The sequence below is a fragment of the Phyllopteryx taeniolatus genome, chromosome 2 (genome assembly GCF_024500385.1).
Source record: "Phyllopteryx taeniolatus isolate TA_2022b chromosome 2, UOR_Ptae_1.2, whole genome shotgun sequence".
NCBI lineage: Eukaryota > Metazoa > Chordata > Actinopteri > Syngnathiformes > Syngnathidae > Phyllopteryx > Phyllopteryx taeniolatus.
Window position 1 is genome coordinate 39,155,185 of NC_084503.1, and position 12,322 is coordinate 39,167,506.

General features: G+C 45.9%; 1 protein-coding gene across 1 annotated transcript in view; it reads left to right on the forward strand.

Annotated features, from left to right (window-relative positions):
* The window catches only part of LOC133474453 (SH3 and multiple ankyrin repeat domains protein 2-like), a 282,765-nt gene that overhangs the window by 17,131 nt on the left and 253,312 nt on the right, over positions 1-12,322 (forward strand). The window lies entirely within an intron of this gene.

Sequence of the window (12,322 nt, forward strand, 5' to 3'; positions counted from 1 at the left end):
GCGCGCACCCACCAAAACAAAAGGCCACAAGCTCCAAACTGGATGCCAAGCCAAAACCCGCACACAAAAACCACCCAACACGATGTAACGGCGATGTAAATTATGAGTGAATCCGAGTGACCCCAACCCCGGCCCCCAATCCCGACCCCCCGCTCCAAGCTCACAACCCCCCACCCCGAAGGGCATGCAACAGAACCCTGCACTCCAACACGAAAAGCAACCACACACGCCACCGGTAACCTTCCTCCCTTCCCCTTCGATGGACGGAAACAAACATCACAAAACAGCGACTCCCCCCCAACTCCCACCGACGAGGCACAATGGGATTTCCTGCGACACTGCGACACAAAGTCCCTGCAAACCCCGTCCCAAGCCACTGCAAAGCAAAGCCGCCACGGCGGAGCACCAGCTCAATGGGAAGTTCTCCCCATTATCGTCGCCCATGCTGGCCCGAAGAGCAAAACAAACGGCAAAAGCCATCAGTGCAACCGCGCAACCAACCGCCCACCCCGCCAGCTTTCCCAACGCCGGCACCGACGCACTCCACAGCCCCACCCACCCAGCTGATCAAGAGCCGACCCCACCAAAGACCTGTGTGGCGCAGGACGAGGCCCGCAGCGCGCCAGACGCCACACATCGCGAAAGCCCCCCGCGCAACAAAATGAAAGCTTTCCAATAATACGGACGTCAATGCTCTTCGGTTAAGCAATGCAACCAGCAAGGTTAATTTGAATCTTGAGATGCATTAAAAATGTAGTTTATTTGATATCTTATGAAAAATAAATGGTAACTGGACTGCACTTAAAAAGCACTTTATCTACACCGTCACAGTGCCCAAAGCGCTTTACAAAGCCTCACATTCACACACACATTAATAAACCAATGGGCGACTGCTGCCATGCAAGGCGCTGCCAGGCCCACTGGGAGAAAATTCGGGTTCAGTGTCTTGCCCAAGGACACTTCGACATGAGAACAGTCGTAGCAGGGATTCGAACCTGTTCTACCTACTGAGCCAAAGGCACCCTAAAATAATCCCCTTGGTATCGCAAGACAAGTTCCAGATTTGTGTGACAGACCACCAAGGACTGAAAAAAATCTGTTAAAAAAAAAATCGCAACACCAGTCCAGTTCTGGGGGACACTACACTGGCCCGGTGTTGCGATATCTCATAGATTTTTTTGAATTAATTTTTTAAATCCGTGGTAATGACAGTGAAATAGACCAATTTCAGGGGACTTTTATTTTGAAATGCCACATCAGATTTGGGTGGGGCCACTTTTGTTGGATACCTGGTGTGGTGTACTGTCCCCCAGAACTGGAAAGGTGTTGCGATAGCTCATAGACTTTTTTTAAATGAATGTTTTAAATCAGTGGTAGTGACAGTGAAATAGACCAATTTCAGGGGACTTTTATTTTAAAATGCCACATCAGATTTGGATGGGACCTCTTTTGTTGGAAACCAGGGGTTGTGTACTCTCCCCCAGAACTGGAACTGCAATATCGCACAGATTTTTTCAGTTAGGGGTAATGACAGCAAAATGTGTAGTTTTCAGAGACTTTTATTTTGAAATACAATATCAAATCTTCATCAAACCTCTTTTATTGGAGTCCTTGTTGGTCTGTCACACAGATCTGGACTTATCTTGTGATACCAATGGGATTATGTTGGGGTGGCTTTGGCTCAGTAGGTAGAACAGGTTCATGGCAGCAGTCGCCCATTGATTTAAGAATGTGTGTGTGAATGTGAGGCTTTGTAAAGCGCTTTGGGCACTGTGATGATGTAGATAAAGCGCTATATAAGTGCAGTCCATTTACCATATATTTTTCCTAAGATATCAAATAAACTACATTTTTTAATGTATCTAAAGATTCAAATTGGCGGCACGGTGGCCGACTGGTTAGAGCGTCAGCCTCACAGTTCTGAGGAGCGGGGTTCAATCCCCGGTCCCGCCTTTGTGGAGTTTGCATGTTCTCCCCGTGCCTGCGTGGGTTTTCTCCGGGCACTCCGGTTTCCTCCCACATCCCAAAAACATGCATTAATTGGGGACTCTAAATTGCCCGTAGGTGTGAATGTGAGTGCGAATGTTGTTTGTTTGTATGTGCCCTGCGATTGGCTGGCAACCAGTTTAGGGTGTACCCCGCCTCCTGCCCGATGATAGCTGGGATAGGCTCCAGCACGCCTAGTGAGGAGAAGCGGCTCAGAAAATGGATGGATGGATGGATAAAGATTCAAATTAACTTTGCTGGTGGCATTCCTTAACCGAAGAGCACTGACGTCCGTATTATTGGTAAGCTTTTATTTTGAAGGTGGCTTTCGCCGCGAGTTGGCGACTTATTACCGTAATGCCTAGTATGAACAAAATTAGGGGTGCCTGGCTTGACTGCTACTTTACGAGTGGATGCTGGCTTGACCGCAGTCGAAAACGGCACCTACGAAGACACAAACTTACAAAGCACAGTTTAAACTGCAAGCTATCACTTACGCGGAGGAACATGGGAATCGAACAGCCGCGAGAGAATTTAAGATCAACGAATCCATGGTTCGCAAGTGGAGGAAGCAGGAAACCGAGCTTCGCCAAGTCAAGAAGACGAAGCTGAGTTTCCGCAGAAACAAGGTGAGGTGGCCCGAGTTGGAAGACCAACTCGAGCAATGGATTAATGAACTCCAACCGCTGGACATCGGTGTAAACAGGGAGTTCAAAGTGAAGTTGTGAGCGGCGTGGAAGCGATGGATGACAGATGGCGAACACATCTTTACTAAGACTAGGAGGCAGCGCCGGGCGAGTTACGCCACAATTTGTGAATGGATTGTGGATGCTTGGGCTAACGTGTCTGCTCGCACTGTTGTTCGAGCTTTCGTAAAAGCCGGCATCATTTCTGAGGAGCCGCACAGCAACGAGACTGACTCGAACCTGGCGTGTTTGATTGAGAACTTGCCCAGCTGTTCATTTCGGATACAGAAGATGAGGACTTTGATGGATTTGTGGATGAGGATTGATCAAAAAATAACATGATTACATTGTTAAATACTCAGTTTTGCTCCCGCTGCCTTTTTAAAAACATTGTTTTAGCGTGCATGCATGCTACCGTATGTTTTACCATGCTTGCGCCCAATAATACGGTGCACCTTATGTATGTGTTGAATACAGAAATAGGTCCCGTAACGGAGACTGCGCCTTTTAATACGGTGCGCCTTATGGTCGTGAAAATACAGTAACTAGTGACCAGAAGCGCTGTATGGGCGTACAATGCCAAAGAGCATGAAAATAAGTGTCTGGAGCGTTTTCAGTACAATAAGTGCATATGTTTGATTTTGAATAGCCCATTTTATGCATACTATATTGCGTAACGTGACATCTATGGAGTACTTTGAACTGGATTAGCTGTAAATTACTGTTTTTTTGTCACTGGGAATGTGTTTCTACAGATTTGTGCCTAGTAATCAATGTCAGTAGACACTGAGAGGTCTTTTTCCCATTTTGCGACTAATACATTTACATACTAATACATTTAATACATTTTAAGTGTATTAAATTAGTACTTGAGATTAATTTGTATCCATTTGAAAGGGTTTTTTTGTTTTGTGGAAATAGTTCTACTATTTTCTGAACAAAACAGGTAGTTCTAAAGTATTTGTGTGTGTTCAGCGTCTTTTTAGGATTGTTGTTCTAACTTTATAGTATTGGAGAAAGTTACCATCTCTAATTTGAAATTCTTCAAATTAAGCTTTCACGTCACCTGAATAAATTATTTTCGAATACACGATGTAGGTGGTCAATTCCACTTTGTTCCCATGTGCTGCAGTAAAATGGTATTTTGTTAATCTCAAAATCAGGATTGTGGATTGTGATTGGGGAGGAATGATATGGTGTAGACTTTTCCACCAGGCCAATAAAGTGGCACCAATTATTGGATTCTTAAAAAAATTGTGGCGTTTGAGACTTGCACTGATAAATGGGAGGTCTGAAAGTTTGGTACTATTACAGTCTATCTGCTCTCGCTCCAGCCAAGATTGTTGTTCAACATTTGGATGCAACCATTTAATGAGGTACTATATTTGCTAGCTAAGTAATAGTGTTTGAAGTTGGGTACGTCAAGTCTCCTTTCTGCTTTACCTTTCTGAAGGGTAGTCTTATTTTTAGAGTAAAATTTTAAAATCGCAGAGTCTAGCATTTGGAACCATTTTAATGTGGGTTTGAATGGGATCATTGAAAATACATAGTTACTTTGTGGTAACGTTTTCATTTTTACTGTAGCTATACGCCCTAAAAGTGAGATAGGTAGGCTGGTCCAACGTTTTACATCATAAAAATTTGTATTTCCAGTAGGTATGTGATTTAAATTATGTAACTTTTTTATTATTATATATATATATATATATATATATTATATTATTTTATTATTATATATTATATTATATTTTATTTATTATTTAAATTTTGCTGAGATATTATCCATCCATTTTCTGTACCGCTTCTCCTCACTAGGGTCGCGGGGGTGCTGGGGTATAGCCTGAACTGGTCACCAGCCAATCGCAGGGCACATCAGAATCAGAATCATCTTTATTTGCCAAGTATGTCCAAAACACACAAGGAATTTGTCTCCGGTAGTTGGAGCCGCTCTAGTACAACAGACAGTCAATTTACAGAACACTTTGGAGACTTAAAGACATTGACAAAAAACAATTGTGCAAAAAGATGCAGAGTCCTCTAGCACTTAGAGCAGTTCGAATGACTAATATTGCAATAGTCCGGTGCAATGACCATTGTGCAAAGGGCGCTGAGACTTCAAGGAGTGTATGCGGTTTAAAGTGACGAGTAGTGCGATAATCTGGGACAATGTTGGTTGTGCAAATGTTATAGATACTCATCAATCAGCGTGCAAATGGAGCAGATGCTACTCTGGCATGAGTGGCCAGTATATGCAAATAGTGCAGCATGGCGAGACAACTACAGTGAGTGCACGAGTAATACATAATTGGCCCCACAGAAATGTGACAACGAACTCAAGTCAAAAAATTGCCAGCTTGTTGTAATGGAATTATAGGTTAGGTGTTTAAGAAGTTGATCGCAAGAGGGAAGAAGCTGTTGGAATGTCTACTAGTTCTAGTTTGCATTTATCGGTAGCGCCTACCTGAGGGAAGGAGCTGGAAGAGCTGGTGACCGGGGTGCGGAGGGTCCGAGAGGATTTTGCACGCCCTTGTCTTAGTTCTGGCAGCGTGCAAGTCCTCAAGGGTGGGTAGGGGGGTACCGACAATCCTTTCAGCAGTTTTGATTGTCCGTTGCAGTCGGAGTTTGTCCTTGTAGCAGCACCAAACCAGACTGTGATGGAAGAACACAGGACTGATTCGATGACCGCTGTGTAGAACTGTCTCAGCAGCTCCAGTGGCAGGCCGTGCTTTATCAGAAGCCGCAGGAAGTACATCCTCTGCTGGGCCTTTTTGAGGACGGAGTTGATGTTGGTTGCCCACTTCAGGTCCTGAGAGATTGTAATTCCCAGGAACTTGAAGGTCTCAACGGTTGACACAAGGCAGCTGGACAACGTGAGGGGCAGCTGTGGCGAAGGATGCCTCCTGAAGTCCACGATCATCTCTACAGTCTTGAGCGTGTTCAGCTCCAGGTTGTGTCGGCCGCACCACAGCTCCAGCCGCTCCACTTCCTGTCGAAATGCAGACTCGTCACCGTCCTTGATGAGGCCGATGACAGTGGTGTCATCTGGAAACTTCAGGAGTTTGAGAGTCGGGTTCGCTGAGGTGTAGTCGTTCGTGTAGAGAAGAGCAGTGGAGAGAGGACACAACCTTGGGGCGCCCCAGTGCTGATGCTGCGTGTGGATGAGGTGGCCTCCCCCAGCCTGACCTGCTGTGTCCTGCCCGTCAGAAAGCTGTAAATCCACTGGCAGATGGCAGGTGAGACGCTGAGCTGGAGAAGCTTGGATGAAAGGAGTTCAGGGATGATGGTGTTGAACGCTGAGCTGAAGTCCACGAACAGGATCCTCACGTAGGTCCCTGCACTGTCGAGGTGTTCTAGGATGAAGTGCAGTCCCATGTTGACTGCATCATCCGCAGACCTGTTCGCTTGGTAGGCAAACTGCAGGGGGTCCAGCAGGGGACCTGTGACACTCTTGAGGTGGTCCAGCACAAGACGTTCAAAGGACTTCATGACCACAGATGTCAAAGCGACAGGCCTGTAGTCATTCAGAGCCGAGATTGCAGGTTTCTTGGGGACTGGAATGATGGTGGAGCGTTTGAAACAGGATGGAACTTCGCACAGTTCCAGAGATCTATTGAAGATCTGAGTGTAGACTGGAGCGAGCTGGTCCGCGCAGACTTTGAGGCCAGATGGGGACACATGGTCCGGGCCTGCCGCTTTGTTAATCTTTTGTTGTTTGAAGATGCGTCTCACATCCTGTTCATGGATGGTTAACGCAGAAGTCAGAGGTGTGGTTGTGGTCGCGGGTGCGGCCGGGTGGGTGTGTGGTGTGAAAGTGTCCTTTTCAAATCTGCAGTAGAAGGTATTCAAGTCGTTCGGCTAGTGTGCTATTGTTCTCAGCTTGGGGGGATCGTCGCTTGTAATTAGTCAGCGATTGGAATGCATGCCAGACATATACACAAACAACTAATTGTTATGAGTGACTGTGGGACAATCTGTGTGAGTGTATCATCTATACGTGTGTGGGAGAGGTAGATATTTCTTAGAAATACTATGTCCAATGGAAACTTTCTTACTGTGTATCTGGTAATATGAAGTTGTGTTAGGAAGTATTATGTATTGCGGTATTGAACGTGTTGTATATGAGTTCAGCATAGAAAAAACATGGTCCGCCATCAGGGGGTTCGCCACCATCCGACGTCTCAGGAGGGGGAAGCATTGCACCATCAACACTGTGTATAGTGGGGATGGGGCGCTGCTGACCTCGACTCGGGTCGAAGACCTCCTTAATGCCACCGACACGCCTTTCCATGAGGAAGCAGAGTCTGGGGTCTGTGAGGGGGGCTCTCCTATCTCTCGGGTTGAGGTCACCGAGGTGGTTAAAAACTTCCTCGGTGGCAAGGCCCCGGCGGTGGATGAGATTCGCCCGGAGTTCCTAAAGGCTCTGGATGTTGTGGGGCTGTCCTGGTTGACATGCCTCTGCACCATCGCGTGGACATCGGGGACAGTGCCTCTGGATCGGCAGTCTGGGGTGGTGGTCCCCCTTTTTAAGAAAGGGGACCGGAGGGTGTGTTCAAACTACAGGGGGATCACACTCCTCAGCCTCCCTGGTGAGGTCTATTCAGGGGTGCTGGAGAGGATGGTCCATCAGGAAGTCGAATCTCAGAATCAGGAGGAGCAGTTTGGTTTTCGTCCTGGCCGTGGAACAGTGGTCCAGCTCTACACCCTCGGCAGGGTCCTCGAGGGTGCATGGGAGTTCGCCCAACCAGTATACATGTGTTTTGTGGACTTGGAGAAGGTGTTTCACCGTGTCCCTGTGGGGGGTGCTTCGGGAGTATGGGGTACTGATACGGGCTGATCGGTCCCTGTACGACCGGTGTTAGTGTTTGGTCCGCATTGCCGGCAGTAAGACGGACTCGTTTCCGGTGAGGGTTGGACTCCAGCACTGCCTTGGTTTCATTAAATTTTATGCGAGACTCGCCATTTCTGTCTCAGTGCAGAGCTTTGCTCCTCATCTCCCCTCTCGTGTTTCGATGTTGTGCTGTCACATGTCTTAGCAGCAGTCAGCGCCGAACAGCAACTGGTGAGTGGAAAGCACTTGAGCGTGCACTCTTAGCTCCTCCTCCTCCCCCCTTTCATGTTTCGTGCCGTCACGTGACCTAGCAGCGCGAGCAAGCAAGCCGCTCTCTCCGCCCGCCCACGAGCACAGCGCACACACGCACACACAACGCGTGCCCTCCACAGCACAGTGAGCAGAAGAATGGCAGAAGAGGAGAAGCACCATGTGGTTATATTTTCAGGTTGAAAATGACACATTGGCATGCTGCACTATTTGCAAAAAGGCTGTAAGGTCCAGTGACAATACCACACATTTATACGAACACAAGAAAAACCATGCCAAAGAAAACAATGACCTGCAGAAATGGAGAGAGGAGAGAAATGCTCACCCCCTTTCCTGACCCACCCCATGGCTCTGCTGCCAGACCCCCAATTCAGAGGCAGAGGTCATTGGCAGAAGCTTTTCACCATGCCAGAGAATATCCAGGTATGAATAATAGTGTTGGAAGTAATATTTTATCATTAGTTAATATTCATTTTCAAATTTAAAACTGTGTATTTGTGATTTTACCCAACTCAAAATGTACCAATCAACAAAGACCTTTATATAATACATTATGTGTGTGTACTGCGATTGACTGGTGACCATTTCAGGGTGTACCCCACCTCTCGGCTGGAGATAGCTGGGATAGGCTCCAGCACGCTCGCGACCCGCGTGAGGATAAGCGGTACAGAAAATGGATGGATTATGTCTGTGTAATTCCATGGAATTTACATTCAAATGTTATGATGTATTTGTTATATTCAAATGCTAAAAGAGTTAATAAGTCACAGAAGTGTATTAAAAGCAAAAAATGTAAACACAATACCTTCTTAAGCAAAACTATGTAAACAAAACATTTGTTCTGCAAGGGGTGGGTTATTTTTCTACTAGAGGCCAACAGTTGTTTTGTTTTGTTCCATCCTTTGATTTTTTAAAAGTATCAGTATCGTTATCGTTTTTGTCAATACTGGCCCTGTATTACTTGGTAATGGAGCGATACCAAAATGTGTAGTATCGCACACCACTACTGTGCACGCCATAAGGTCACTTGCATGCACTTGAACCCCTATCCTTCTGTATCTGCGATGTGGGCCTCTGGGGATGCTGGGGCTGTTTCCCCCTCCTCCTCTAGGGTCTGGTTGTATCCCTGTTACCCTGCTGGGGGGTGCCCGCTGATCGGTGATCGGCAATTCTGCATGGCCATGTACTGTAGCTGAACAGGACCGGTTAAAAAAAAAAAAAACACACACCAAAAAAAAAAGTTTGAGCTGGATGTACTAACCACTCGTGCCACTCATTTGTATTTTTTACATTTAATTTATGAGGAGCTGTTAATATTCATTCATGTTAGTTAGTAATCATTTATAGACTAGATTGATTTCAGTTTACATTAGTTGTTATTTTAGCTAAAAAACAAAAACACATAAAAAAAAAAAAAAGAACCACCAGGTGGTCTTTCATGCATCATACCATGAAGATGGCTGACCCTCACTCAGTGATTGCTTATTACAGGGCTAAACCTGAATCCAGTGTCAAATTTAAAGAACATAAAATCACATTTGCGCTTTTGTCTGGAAAATGTGACAAAGCCATTTCCCCAGATACATTTCTCAGGAAATGGCAGATAGAGTTAGATTCTTATGGCTCACGGGTCCACCAATGACCAACGAGGTCCCCAAAATTAACATGATCCAAACCCATGATAAGTAAATGTTTGAACACAACTGTTGCAGTAAACAACAATAATATACTTGTGCTGAAGTAATACTTTACTGTAACTTCTAATAACAAATTAGTTTGTGTAATTTAGTGAATTTTGTCATTTATTTCATTGTACCCATACAGTCACTACTTTTTAAAACCAAAAGCAGTGAGATGTACCAATGAAAAATATGTAGTTCCATTAACGTTATGTGATGTAATATGAATCTGTATTGCTCAGGGTGAGTGCTTGCAGCTTAATTACCTCCACCAAGCAGAAAATAATTTGCATTTGTATGTGTGTTAACCTCAATGCAGCCCTATGGGGGGGCACAAGTCAGTGCAAACTGTAGGCCGGTCCCAAGCCCGGATAAATGCAGAGGGTTGCGTCAGGAAGGGCATCCGGCTTAAAACCTTGCCAAACAAATATGAGCGTTCATCCAAAGAATTCCATATCGGATCGGTCGTGGCCCGGGTTAACAACGTCCGCCACCGGCGCCGTCAACCTGCAGGGCGCTGTTGGAAATTCAGCTACTGTGGGTCGAAGTCGAAGTCAAAGAAGAAGAAGAAGAAGAGGTGGAAAGCGGGTTCTTCGGCAGAAAGAGAAGAGGAAAAACAGAGCATAGAACTGAATGTGGGGACTTTGAATGTTGGGACTATGACAGGAAAATCTCGGGAGTTGGTTGACATGATGATTAGGAGAAAGGTTGATATATTGTGTGTCCAGGAGACCAGGTGGAAAGGCAGTAAGGCTAGAAGTTTAGGGGGAGGGTTTAAATTATTTTACCATGGTGTAGATGGGAAGAGAAATGGAGTCGGGGTTATTTTAAAAGAAGAGTTGGCTAAGAATGTCTTGGAGGTGAAAAGAGTATCAGATCGAGTGATGAGGCTGAAATTTGAAATTGAGGGTGTTATGTGTAATGTGATTAGTGGCTATGCCCCACAGGTAGGATGTGACCTAGAGGTGAAAGAGAAATTCTGGAAGGAGCTAGATGATGTAGTTCTGAGCATCCCAGACAGAGAGAGAGTCGTAATTGGTGCAGATTGTAATGGACATGTTGGTGAAGGTAATAAGGGTGATGAAGAAGTGATGGGTAAGTACGGTATCCAGGAAAGGAACTTGGAGGGACAGATGGTGGTAGACTTTGCAACAAGGATGCAAATGGCTGTAGTGAACACTTTTTTCCAGAAGAGGCACGAACATAGGGTGACCTACAAGAGCGGAGGTAGAAGCACACAGGTGGATTACATCTTGTGCAGACGATGTAATCTGAAGGAGGTTACCAACTGTAAGGTAGTGGTAGGGGAGAGTGTGGCTAGACAGCATAGGATGGTGGTGTGTAAGATGACTCTGGTGGTGGGGAGGAAAATTAAGAAGACAAAGGCAGAGAAGAGAACCATGTGGTGGAAGCTGAGACAGGACGAGTGTTGTGCAGCTTTTCGGGAAGAGGTGATACAGGCTCTCGGTGGACGGGAAGAGCTTCCAGAAGACTGGACCACTGCAGCCAAGGTGATCAGAGAAGCAGGCAGGAGAGTACTTGGTGTATCTTCTGGCAGGAAAGGAGAGAAGGAGACTTGGTGGTGGAACCTCACAGTACAGGAAATCATACAAGGAAAACGGTTAGCTAAGAAGAAGTGGGACACTGAGAGGACCGAGGAGAGGCGAAAGGAATACATTGAGATGCGACACAGGGCAAAGGTAGAGGTGGCAAAGGCAAAACAAGAGGCATATGATGACATGTATGGCAGGTTGGACACTAAAGAAGGAGAAAAGGATCTATACAGGCTGGCCAGACAGAGGGATAGAGATGGGAAGGATGTGCAGCAGGTTAGGGTGATTAAGGATAGAGATGGAAATATGTTGACTGGTGCCAGCAGTGTGCTAGGTAGATGGAAAGAATACTTCGAGGAGTTGATGAATGAGGAAAATGATAGAGAAGGGAGAGTAGAAGAGGCAAGTGTGGTGGACCAGGAAGTGGCAATGATTAGTAAGGGGGAAGTTAGAAAGGCATTAAAGAGAATGAAAAATGGAAAGGCAGTTGGTCCTGATGACATTCCTGTGGAGGTATGGAAGCATCTAGGAGAGGTGGCTGTGGAGTTTTTGACCAGCTTGTTCAATAGAATTCTAGTGCGTGAGAAGATGCCTGAGGAATGGAGGAAAAGTGTACTGGTGCCCATTTTTAAGAACAAAGGTGATGTGCAGAGCTGTGGCAACTATAGAGGAATAAAGTTGATGAGCCACACAATGAAGTTATGGGAAAGAGTAGTGGAGGCTAGACTCAGGACAGAAGTGAGTATTTGCGAGCAACAGTATGGTTTCATGCCTAGAAAGAGTACCACAGATGCATTATTTGCCTTGAGGATGTTGATGGAAAAGTACAGAGAAGGTCAGAAGGAGCTACATTGTGTCTTTGTAGATCTAGAGAAAGCCTATGACAGAGTACCCAGAGAGGAACTGTGGTACTGCATGCGGAAGTCTGGAGTGGCAGAGAAGTATGTTAGAATAATACAGGACATGTACGAGGGCAGCAGAACAGCGGTGAGGTGTGCTGTCGGTGTGACAGAAGAATTTAAGGTGGACGTGGGACTGCATCAGGGATCAGCCCTGAGCCCCTTCCTTTTTGCAGTGGTGATGGATAGGCTGACAGATGAGGTTAGACTGGAATCCCCGTGGACCATGATGTTTGCAGATGACATTGTGATCTGCAGTGAAAGCAGGGAGCAGCTGGAGGAACAGTTAGAAAGATGGAGGCATGCACTGGAAAGAAGAGGAATGAAGATTAGCCGAAGTAAAACAGAATATATGTGCATGAATGAGAGGGGTGGTGGGGGAAGAATGAGGCTACAGGGAGAAGAGATGGCAAGGGTAGAG